This window comes from Pan paniscus, chromosome 22 (assembly GCF_029289425.2).
Source record: "Pan paniscus chromosome 22, NHGRI_mPanPan1-v2.0_pri, whole genome shotgun sequence".
Classification (NCBI taxonomy): Eukaryota; Metazoa; Chordata; class Mammalia; order Primates; family Hominidae; genus Pan; species Pan paniscus.
Genome location: NC_073271.2, coordinates 11,527,292 through 11,539,387, shown reverse-complemented (window position 1 = coordinate 11,539,387; position 12,096 = coordinate 11,527,292). Strand labels below are relative to the sequence as shown.

General features: G+C 36.8%; 1 protein-coding gene across 9 annotated transcripts in view; it reads left to right on the top strand.

The window, feature by feature from the left end:
• NRIP1 (nuclear receptor interacting protein 1) overlaps nt 1–12,096 on the top strand; it is a 332,678-nt gene that overhangs the window by 12,577 nt on the left and 308,005 nt on the right. For 7 of the 9 annotated variants that reach the window (XR_010111080.1, XR_004668448.3, XR_004668446.3 and 4 more), the window contains exon 2: nt 9,759–9,838. The exons of the other annotated variants lie outside the window; for them this stretch is intronic. The gene's annotated coding sequence lies outside the window, so the exon portion shown is untranslated. The remainder of the gene's footprint in view (nt 1–9,758; nt 9,839–12,096) is intronic. 9 annotated transcript variants of the gene reach the window in all.

Sequence of the window (12,096 nt, the reverse complement as noted above, 5' to 3'; positions counted from 1 at the left end):
TATTCCTCCCGATAATGCCAAGGAATGCTTTCCTTTGCAGGCATCACTCTAACAACACAAACACATTCACTGTGAATTTTAAACTCTCGTTCTCTTTTTTCCTCCTTTAATAAATTATCTCATTGAGATTATTCATTGTTTTGGCAGTACTCTAAATGATCTTGCTTTTGCAAAATCATTGTATATTCTGTTTAATGGCATGTTACTTTAAAACTGTAAAGTTTAGGGTTGCTAAAGGCAAAAGCTGACAATATTTGTTAATATTGAGAATAGGTAAAAATGGGCCTTTGGGCAGTCAACAAAAGTAAAATTAAAATCTGACTTTAAATCTTTTGAAAATCTAAAATTAATATGGATTTCTTTATACCAGTCAGAAATTCAAATTTTGTTTTATGTTACTGATCTTTAAGTTGTTTATGTGTCACAGTGAGAGTGGTAGGAACCTTTTTTTTAATTGTATGAAGTAAATGGAAGGAAAAATAACAGTATACATCACTGTGGTAAAACTATCTTTAATGATAGCATGTTACTTTGGACTACGTTTTGTTTTATTTTACAGTGAATTAGGAAGTGTTTTTCATTCTGTTTTTTGGAATTCTGGTAAATGTGAACAGCAATTCATATGCATATAGGTGTAAAAAAGACGTATTTGAAAAGATATGCTGCGTGAATTTGTCCAGTGAGGATAAGTAGCAAGTTGTAATTACCTTCTGTAGTTTAAGTCATTGGCTGTATTGAATACTTCAGTGAAGTACCGCGGGGGAAAATTGTGGTTGTACATACTACCTTGTGAGTGTTGCAGGATTTAGTAGTTCTCAATGACCATTGTTACTTTTAAAAAGGAAAAAAAGTAGTGAGGGGATAGGATAGGAAGTTTTGATGAGTGGGAGGGGAAAGGAATCATTACTTCTCAGCTGCTGAAGTCGCAGTTTATTTTGTTTTAGGCCTCTTTGCATAGCATATTCTAGAGCATGGCGAAGGATAATACTTCGGGGTGAAAATGTTAGTATCCTTAACATACTTCCGGGTGGTTTAACTATTAATCAGAAGCACCATGGAGATTAAAGAATTGGAGCTAGGGATTAGATAGGTTTTAGTGAGGCTTTGCCACGGAAAAGCTATGAAATGGGTGAGTCATTCAACATCTCCTTGCTTCAGTATCAGCGTTAGTTCGAAAGTGAGGTTTTACTTTCAAATGTATTGAGTATCAGGGTGAATAGAACTTAGGGCTGAGAGGATGTCCCTTATGATTTTTTGAGCTTGGCATTTAATATTTTACAGCAAAGTTTTTAGCTTAACATAATTGAACTTGTACTAGATAGGGTTAATAGGCTAGAACAAAAGGTCAAAGCATAAGGCATTAGGCTTAATTAAGGGAGAGCAGGAGTGGCAGGAGTGTGTGACAGTTAAATGGGTTTCCCACAGACTAATGTCGGTTACAGTGCAACCATGCCTCAACTTAAGTGGGTTATTTTGTGCAAAGGGCAGCAGTGATTAGCAGTTTGACATGCCAGACACTTCTGGCCAATCCCATCTGTTTTAGAGGTTAAAAAAGCACACCTTTATGAGCTGATGGATTGATTTGTGTGCCCGTCTGGTAAAGATTAGAAGTCCAAGGCCAATGCAGTAAATGTCAGTTATAGAATATTATACTTTCTTGGTTGGCTCATTGTTTTAACCGTCAACTGTTTTATAATGGGGGATAAGTGCTGTTTATGGTGTTGAATGCAAGATAGGTGGGGGAACAGGTGAGGGAGGAAGAAAAATATTTCCTAGATGGACTTGTGAATCAAAATATTCTGTAGCAGGTGTTCACATTTTAAATGGAGTGTTTTTGACCTGTTCCTTACAGTTTCAGTCACATTGTTCTTTTCTGAGTGTTATCTGAGCAACACTGCCAGTCCAGGATTTAATTCTGCATACAGAATTGGTAGGTTTGTTTATTTAGGTACCTCTTTTTAAAGGTGTAATAATTTTTTATTGACCACCTGAACAAGGGAAAATAAAATGACACACACACGCGCACACACACACACGCGAACACACACACAGAGTTCTGTGTTCTTTTATGTGGTCAGTCAGGTGCATGTGAAAAGGAGACACAGGAGGGGCTCAGGAAAACAAAGTTTATTATACTCATGAGTTCTCGGAGGCACAGCATGCCATTCAGGGCCACATGAGAAAGCCCCAGTGTTGGTCTAGGGGCCAAAGGGGCAGGAGCTAGAAGAGAGACCGGGCTGCAGCCGTTTCTGGAGTATCTGTGGGAAAGGCAAGGCAGGGCGGGTAACCAAGTTTAGGATTAGCTAGTTTGCATTAGCTGTAGGTAAATGCTACTGCTACTACTACTAATAAGCTATAGGTGTATAATAATAGTAGCTTTGAATAAGTTATAGGTACACAGGCTCTAAACTGTAAGAGTGATCCCTAGTTTGCCTGGTAGATACCAGGCAGGGGAATATTGCCTCCTGGGTGTATGGGTCAGGTAGAGGAGGTATGGCTGTGGATTGTTTAGTTTGCATGTGAAAGGCACGCTGAGTCCTTTGCCTTCTCTAAGCATTGGCTGGCCCCTAGAGGGGCAATCTCTTCCCAGCCAGAAAGGAGTCAAAACCATCATAATATACAGAAAATAAGAAACATAAACAATACACACATATGTACTTGCTTTAAGGGTAGGATTTACTGTGGTCACGTGAGTTTGAAGTGTGTTTGAACTTAGACTCTAACCTATTTCTTTCTTCATTGAAAGTTGTTAAGTGCGATGCCATTAGTATAGTTCATTTTCAGTTCTGGATTGTAGCTCATTTAAAGATACACAAATACTACGTTTTGGTTATAGAAATTGGCTCCAACATATTCTGAAATTCAAGGAAAGGGAAGATCCCAATATTATGTGTATGAAATCTTCAGATATTGTCCTCATAATCAGTGAACTTAGTAACATAAAGCACTGATTGATTCTTTTGGGATAGGCAGAGAGAGAATGTTTGAGAAAAACAAAAGTTATCTTAACAGATTATATTCTTCCTGAGGTTTGAGTTTAAATAGAAATGTAGCCAAGAACATTGGAAACACATTGGAAGGTTCTGATTGGTCTCAATAGCTTATCCTTGTCAAAGAATATGAACCAAAAATTGCCTGTTACCTAGTTACACACATATATTTCATGTCTGACCCTGAATTGTTTCTTATAGAAAGAAAATTAAAATACCAAGATGTGGTCACTGAAAGTTATATGTAGATAACAATAGGAATTAGTATTTTATTATGTATATGTATGCATTTATTTTAAAACTAAGCTAATCCAAAGTGAATTGGCTTAACTTATAAAAAGACATTGAGAAATTTTATTTCTCATTTACAAAGGACAAAGTGACATCATGTATTGAAGTTTTTTAGGAATATATTAATTAAATATATGTCCATCTATGTGTTCTTTGTGGAGTAGCATCTCTTGAAATGATTTGGATCTAATATAGATTTACGTAAAAAAAGTTTTGCCCTTCTCTATAGGGAGAGAAAGTGAAGAAGCATGAATTTTATAATATCATTGCTTCTTTTTCATTAAATCATTTGTAAGTTGCAAAAGATTGGCTTGAGTAGTGTAAAAGTGCTTGGATAGTAAATTAAATGTGAGAGATTTACCTAATTTAATGTGTGGAAACTGTTTAAATGAATCTTTTGGTGATGTTGTATTAAACCTGAAACAAATACTTCACAGTCTGCATATGTACTAATATTATAAACATTTAAAAAGTACCCTAAATCCTATTCTTTTGAGTTCCTTCTCTTTTCTCCAGTAACTTCAAGTGTCAATAATACCTTGTTTGTGTTACAATTGCATTTTACAAAGCTAAAGGGAAATAATTTGTAGGGTTAACTTTTGTGTGTGTGTGTTTTGATATACTCTTGAGGTTTTGGAGAATACACATTATCCCCTGTAATCTATGATTGTTAATCTGTCAATCTATTGTACCTCTTTTCTTTTATTAATATAGTATTATTGGATTTGAGACATGTAAACTATGCTTCTCTAAGCAAATTAGTTGAATATATTCTTGTTTAGGTTATAAAAAATGAAAGCAAGAACTCTTAACACACTTGGCATCCTGTGTTTTAAATTCTTTTCCTATAACTATAGCTTTGTAACCTGAATATTAGGTGTTAGAAATTTTATAAGACAATGGGAAAATAATGGCCCTATATTGTATTTTGCTTCTAAATGCTATTAGGGTATAGAATTGTTCTTTATTTAGGCAGATTAATTTTAAGAAGAAAACCATAATATATGATGGACTTATTCAAATATATATTTTAGTGTTATTTATATATTTGTAAAATGAATACGTGTGTGTGTGTATGTATTTGTATGATATATTTTAAATGGAGATGTCTACACCTGTTGATTGCATTAAGCATTTAGTATCCCCTAATGAAGGATGGAAAAGGTGCTGCCACACTGTCTAACTGGATCATTTCTCCTTGGTAAATTACACACATTCTACTTTTTTGTATTCTGTGACCTTGCAGTCAGTGACTTCAGCCCAGAATAGTTTCAGAGTCATGTAAATGAATGCAATTAAGGTATTGCCTATCATCTTACATAGTTCAGATGGAACCTTATTGGATAGAGAGGTTTATTTGCTTTATGAGAAAGGTCAAAATAAGGTTAAATTTTATTACATAAAATGATTTGGTAATGTTTTTATTTAGCTCCTAAAAAAGTAATGTCCTAATAGGAAATGATAATGCTTTTTGTTTTTCCTTAATCACCTGGAGGTCTCTTCAGGTTCTGTTTGTTTTTGTCTGATTATAAACTCTATTTTGAGGAGATGCCTTCTGTCAACTAAGATTTTGGGAACATCCTGCCTGTAGTTAAGATTCTAGATATCTTTGACTTATACACTTAGGTGACATACCCTGTTAATGATGTAGGGTAGCTTTGGTGTTGCTGATGTGTAGGCATACTTCATTTTATTGTGCTTCACTTTATTGCTCTTTGAAGATAATTTTGTTTTTTACAAACTGAAGGTTTGTGGCAGCCCTGCGTTGAGCAAGTACCATTTTCTCAACAGCATGTTTTCAGTTTGTGTCTTTGTGGTCATGTTTTGATAATTCTCACAATATATAAAACTTTTTCATATTATTATATATGTCATGGTGATCTGTAATCAGTGATCTTTGATGTTACTATTGTGATTGTTTTGAGGTACCATGAACTGTGCCCATATCAGCCTGCGAACTTGTTCAGTGTGGTCTGACTGCTTTACAGACTGGCTGTTCCCCCATCTCATCTGCCTTTCCTTGGGATTCCCTGTTCCTTGAGACACAACAATATTGAAATTAGGCCAATTAATAACCCTATAATGGCTAAGTATTTAAATGCAAGGAAAAGTTGTAGGTCTCTTACTTTAAATCAAGAGCTAGAAAAGGTTAAGCTCAGTGAGGAAGGCATGTCAAAAGCCAAGCTCTTCTGAAAGCTAGGCCTCTTGTGCCAGTTCACCAAGTTGTGAATGTAAAAGGAAAAGTTCTTAAAGGACATTAAAAGTGCTACTCCAGTGAACACACGAATGATAAGAACACAAAGCAGCCTGATATGGTTTGGCTGTGTCTCCACCCAAATCTCATCTTGAATTGTAGTTCCTATACTCCCCATGTGTCCTGGGAGGGACCCAGTAGGAGGTAATTGAATCATGGAGGCAGTTACCCCCATGCTGTTCTCGTGATAGTGAGTTCTCATGAGATCTGATGGTTTTTAAATTTAATTTTAATGATTTATTTATTTCTGAGAAGAAGTCTCGCTCTGCCGCCCAGGCTGGAGTGCAGTGGCGCGGTCTCAGCTCACTGCAAGCTCCGCCTCCTGGGTTCACGCCATTCTCCCGCCTCAGCCTCCCAAGTAGCTGGGACCACAGGCGCCCGCCACCACGCCTGGCTAATTTTTTGATTTTTAGTAGAGATGGGGTTTCACCATGTTAGCCAGGATGGTCTCTGTCTCCTGACCTCGTGATCTGCCTGCCTCGGCCTCCCAAAGTGCTGGAATTACAGGCGTGAGCCACCGCGCCCGGCCGAGATCTGATGGTTTTATAAGAGGCTTTTCCCACTTTGCTTGGCACTTCTTCCTGCTGCCTTGTGAAGAAGGTGCCTTGCTTTCCTCTCACCTTCTGCCATGATTTTAAGTTTCCTGAGACCTCCCCAACAATGCGGAACTCTGAGTCAATGAAATCTCTTTCCTTTATAAATTACCCAGTCTCGGGCATTTTTTCATAGCAGTGTGAGAACGGACTAATAGACAGCCTTATTGCTAATATGGAGAATATTTTAGTAGTCTGCCTAGAAAATCAAAGCAGCCATAACATTCCCTTAAGCCAAAACCTAATCCAGAGCAGCGCCTCACTGTAATTCCACAAAGGCCAAGAGGAGATGAAGAAACTGCAGAAGAAAAGTTGGAAGCTAGCAGAGGTTTGTTCATGAAGTTTAAGGTTAGAAGCTGCCTGGATAACATAAAAGTGCACGATGAAGCAGCTAATGCTGATGTAGAAGCTACAGCAGGCTTCCAGAAGATCTAGGTAAGATCATTGATGAAGATGGCTACATTAAACAGCAGATTTTCAGTGTAAATGAAACAGCCTTCTGTTGGATGAATATGCCATCTAGGACTTTAATAGCTAGAGAGGAGAAACCAATGCCTGGCCTCAAAACCTCAAAGGACAAACTGACTTTCTTGTTAGTGGATAATACAGCTGGTGACTTGAAGTGGAAACCAATGTTTGGCCATTACAAAAATCCTAAGCCTCTTAAGAATTATACTAAATCTCTTCTACCTATGCTGTATAAATGGAAGAAGAAGCCTGGATGACAGAATATCTGTTTACAGCATGGTTTGCTGAATATTTTAGGCCCCCTATTGAGACCAACTGCTCCGAAAAAAAAGATTCCTATCGAAATATTACTGTTTATTGACCACGCACCTGGTCACTCAAGAGCTCTGATGGAGATGTACAAGGAAGTTAATGTTAATTTTCATGGCTGCTAATACAACATCTATTCTGTAGCCTGTGGATCAAGGAGTAATTTCAACTTTCAAGTCTTACTATTGAAGAAATACATCTTGTGAAGCTGTAGTTGCCATAGATAGTGATTCCTCTGATGGATCTGGGCAAAGGCAATTGTAAACCTTCTGAAAAGGATTCACCATTCTAGATGCCATTGAGAACATTTGTGATTAATGGGAGGAGGTCAAAATACTAACATTAATAGGAGTTTGAAAGAAGCTGCTTCCACCCCTTATGGATAACTTTGGTGGGTTGAAGACATCAGTGGAGGAAGTAAGTGGAGGAAGTAACTGCAGATGTGGTGGAAATTGCAAGAAACTAGAATTAGAAGTGGAGCCTGAAGATGTGACTGAATTTGTATAATCTCATGAGAAAACATGGACGGATGAGGAGTTACTCCTTATAGATGAGCAAAGAAAGTAGTTACTAGAGATGGAATCTACTCCTGATTGAAGATACTGTGAACATTGTTGAAATAACAACGAAGGATTTAGAATATCATGTAAACATAATTGATAAAACAGTGGCAGGGTTTGAGAGGATTGACTCCCATCTAGAAAGATATTCTACTGTGGGTAAAATGCTATCAAACAGCATTACATGCTACAGAGAATTATTCTGTGAAAGGAAGAATCAGCCGATGTGGCAAACTTCATTGTTGTCTTGTTTTAAGAAATCATTACAGAGACCCCAACCTTCAGCAACCACAAGCCTGATCATTTGGCAGCCATCAATATGGAGGCAAGGTGTCCACCACTGAAGAGTAAAACTCTCTAAAGATTCACATGATTGTTAGCATTTTTAGCAATAAAGTATTTTTATACTAAGGTATGTACATTGTTTTGACATAATGCTTTTGCACACTTAATAGACTATAGTACAGTGTAAACATAACTTTTATATGCACTAGGAAACCAAAAAACTTGTGTGACTTGCTTTATTGTGATATTTGCTTTATTTTAGTGATCTGGAATGGAACCCACTATATCTCTGAGGTATGCCTTTAAGTGCTTAGAGACTTGTATTAATGCCTGAGTACCATGCTGGTTGGTATAGGACGTCAGACAGCGACACTAGAGTCCCAACTCATCTGGGTAGAAAGGACACCTACCACCCAACCAGGCTGATTGTCTGGGCCGGGGGGATTAGGAGAGCATTGAAATAAGATACTGGAGGAGTCTTACTGATGAAGAACTGACAGTGAATGAGTGGATGAGAGAGAGAATGTGCATGTGTGTGTAGTAATTAAAGGCATATATTTTTCATTGTAGTTGGTCCATATAAAACTACCATCTTCTCTTTTATATTTTTTACTTAAGCCTGGCATATTAATTGATTAAGGCTCTGTGATTAATTGATGTCATTTATCAGACATTTACTGAGTATCAGCTGTATACCTTGCACCATGCTGGGTATTGAAGGCTCACAGACACAGGGAGAATAACAATAAGCAAGATACAGACTAAGTGACCTACAGGTATAGTGGTGAAGAGCTGGATTTTGGGGAAGTATTACTTTAAGCAATTTGTTATCTTTAAGTGGTTTTAAGGAGACTGAAGGGCCCCCAGTAAAATGAAATGAAAATGAAAAATAGCTACTTTATTTTGGGAGGTTAGAATTCAGGTTTACAGATGTATTTTTATTCAAAGCTATAATCTGTGAGAACTGATCATAGGTTATAGGCTAGGAATTGAGAGTTCTAGAAGTATAAGTCAGATCTAAGTGGCGTGGCTGATAGAAATGGAATGCTGCTATGGTGGTATCAGGGAGTTCGCATGGTACCTCCCTTATCACCGCTAGCTTCACTGTCCATTGGCCTGTTGACCAAAATAAAGTTTCCTCAGCCACCACAATGTTTAATTGTTTGCTACATCTCTTGCTGGCCAAAAACTTTGATCCACTCTTTTGTTCCTGAAAGTATGAACTTTTCCACGTCAGTGTCATTCTATATCTAGTATGGTTCTAATTCTGAGTTTAACATTTTCTGTTCCTAGTGGTACAGAAAAGAAATGAGGTGTTTCAAACTCTGCACTGACTGTTAAATAATTCTAATACTTTTTCTCCCAGAATCCTTGACTGAAATTCCTCTTTATCTTTGACATTAACTTTTTACATCATTGACAATAGGGACAATCTTTACAGTAAAATAAAAACAGATGAGTAGTGGGCCGGGTGTGCTGGCTCACGCCTGTAATCCCAGCACTTTGGGAGGCCGAGGCAGGTGGATCACCTGAGGTCAGGAGTTTGAGATCGGCCTGGCTAACATGGCGAAAACTCGTCTCTACTAAAAATACAAAAACTAGCCGGGTGTGGTGCTGGGCACCTATAATCCCAGCTACTTGGGAGACTGAGGTGGGAGAATCGCTTGGACCTGGAAGGCGGAGGTTGCAGTGAGCTGAGATCACGCCACTGCACTCCAGCCTGGGTGACAGAGGGAGACTCCACCTCAAAAAACAAACAAAAAAACAATTGGGTAGTGTATTTTGGCAAATAATTCTGTAATGAAAGCTGTTTTGTTACATGTGGTCAACAACTATGTCCAAAGAAAGCATGTATCATGAAGAATATGAATACTTTTTTTTTTTACCTTGTAATACATCTTTTTTGTTGTTTTTTGAGATGATTTAGTTAGTAGTTAAAATTCCATTGTAAAACAAATCTTTGAGATAAGGTGCACTTGAAGTAACACTTATTTCTCTTAATTTTCAGGAAGTGTTTGGATTGTGAGCTATTTCAGAACTGTTCTCAGGACTCATTATTTTAACATTTGGGAGAAACACAGCCAGAAGGTATTGTCTTTTGTCTCATTGCCCCACTTTTAAAAATGTTATCAAGCCTTTCCAATTGTAGAAAAGTAAGACTGTTATGCCACGTTTTGTTATTTTTCTTTAACTTTTAGATATGGATAAACTACCTTGCCATTTGTCACAAAGAAGGTTATATTTCAATTTTGGTAAATCAAAATTTTGTGTAAGCGAATAAAACGTCTGGTTTAGAGTAAACCAGTTTTACCTATTTTAAACACTGAGGTATTTACATTTTACTTTACTACTATAGAACTATTTTAAAGAATGTCTTGATATGAAAATGAGATACATAAAGTTCCTTTTTATCTAAGACAGTGTGAAGTATACCTGAAACATTCAGGCAGTCTTAAAAGTCTTCCTGCCTATGACAGCTCTACCTTCTAGTGTAGGGATCAGCTGCCATCTGCATTTGGATCAGTCTGTCATCAGAGTCCGTGGACAGACTCAGCCAGACCACCTGGCTTTGCCTCCGAACATCCATTTGCGAAATTCTCTCTTTGCATTATCATTTGTGGATAGATTGGTATAGCATAATAATTTATCTGCTTGTAGGCCCAGAGTGTCAGGACATGTGACATATTACTAGGAAGGAAGGTTATGTTAAAATCATCTGTTGAGAAACTTACTCACTTTGTGCTTTGTCTTTTGTACCTTATCTTAGTCCATTTGAGCTGCTGTAACAAATACCATAGATGGGAGGCTTATAAACCATAGAGGTTTATTTCTCACAGTTCTGGAGGCTGGGAAGTCCAAGACCAAGGTGCCAGCAGATTTAATGTCTAGTAAGGGCCTGTTCCTCATAGATGGCTGACTTCTCACTGTAACCTCACATGGGTGGAGGTGGCCAGAGAATTATTGGGACCTCTTTTATAAGGGTACTAATCCTGTTCATGAGGGCATTGCCCTCATGATCTAATCACTCACCAAAGGCCCCACCTCCAAATTACCCTCACATTGCAAATATGGTTTCAATTTATGAATTTTGGGGAGACACAACATTCAGGCCATAGCATACCTCATAGACCACATATGGATATGCCAGACAATTTGACTAATGTCAGTGGTGAACATAGTCTTCTTGATCTATATCCAAGGCATCCTTCTTAATATTCGACCTTATACCTCCTCTGTATCTTGTGTTTTCCTTCTCAAAAACTTTTGCCAGCTGTCTTGCTTGGAATAGAAACAGATGAAGGAAGGATGCATAAATACATGCAATAAAATAATGTATTTGTTAAGATTGTAGTGAATTGGCCACCTTCTTTTACTATAATACAGATGTAACTTTATTAGCTGAATATTCATGATTTTTATTCATATGAAATAATACAAAAATTGGTTTTTACCGATTTTCTTAATCACTGTCAAGCAGTGTGAATTTCTAGGGTTGGTTGAATACAGTCTTTTAATAAGCCTCCCCAGCATGCTGCATTGAACTTTTAAAATGGAAACTCTGTGTTTAAGATTATTATTTATTGGCAAACCAGCATATTCTTCCTCTTTTTGCCGGTTACGGGGGAAAGGCAAAAGCAAATAAGAAATGTAAATAAGCAAATTAGGTCTGTGAAAGAACTTGTAAATGAACCCAAAAAATTAAATTTAAAATATACTTTATCAGTAAAATAAATTATATGATCAGAAACTGGATTTTATGGAATTCAGAGTTATCTTTTCAAATTAAAGATGAGAATGAACTATTATAAATATTTTGTATAAACATTCATACTTAGCTATAAAGATGGAAGTTATAATTTTAATGCTAATATGAATTATCAATTCATGAAAGGTTATCATATCTCAAAATTAAAGGTATGTTTCAATAGAGTTGATAGTTATTAAAAAGAAACTGCAAAGAAATTGAAAGTTTAGCTGAAGGATTAAATCGACAAATTCCCATGTATATTCAAGATAGGAATTAGTTTTAAGTAATTATTTTGAAAAGAAATCATAATGCATAAGGTCCTTTTAAGAAGTTTCTTATTTTTATACAAAACCTCCTGAAGTGTAACTTCATGTAATCAAATAGACACCCTTATTTGCTAGCTTGATTGTTGTTTATGTAAGTATAGTCTGAGTAACTAGCACCCTACTCCAGAAGGCTTATTGTATTTGTGTATTTTCTAATCGATCCTGCCTCTACCTAACAGGAATAGTCTTTGGCATCTTTTACTATAGATTAGTTTTGCCTGTTTTAAACTATATAAAGTTGGAACCATGTCGTATGAACTCATCAGTGTCTT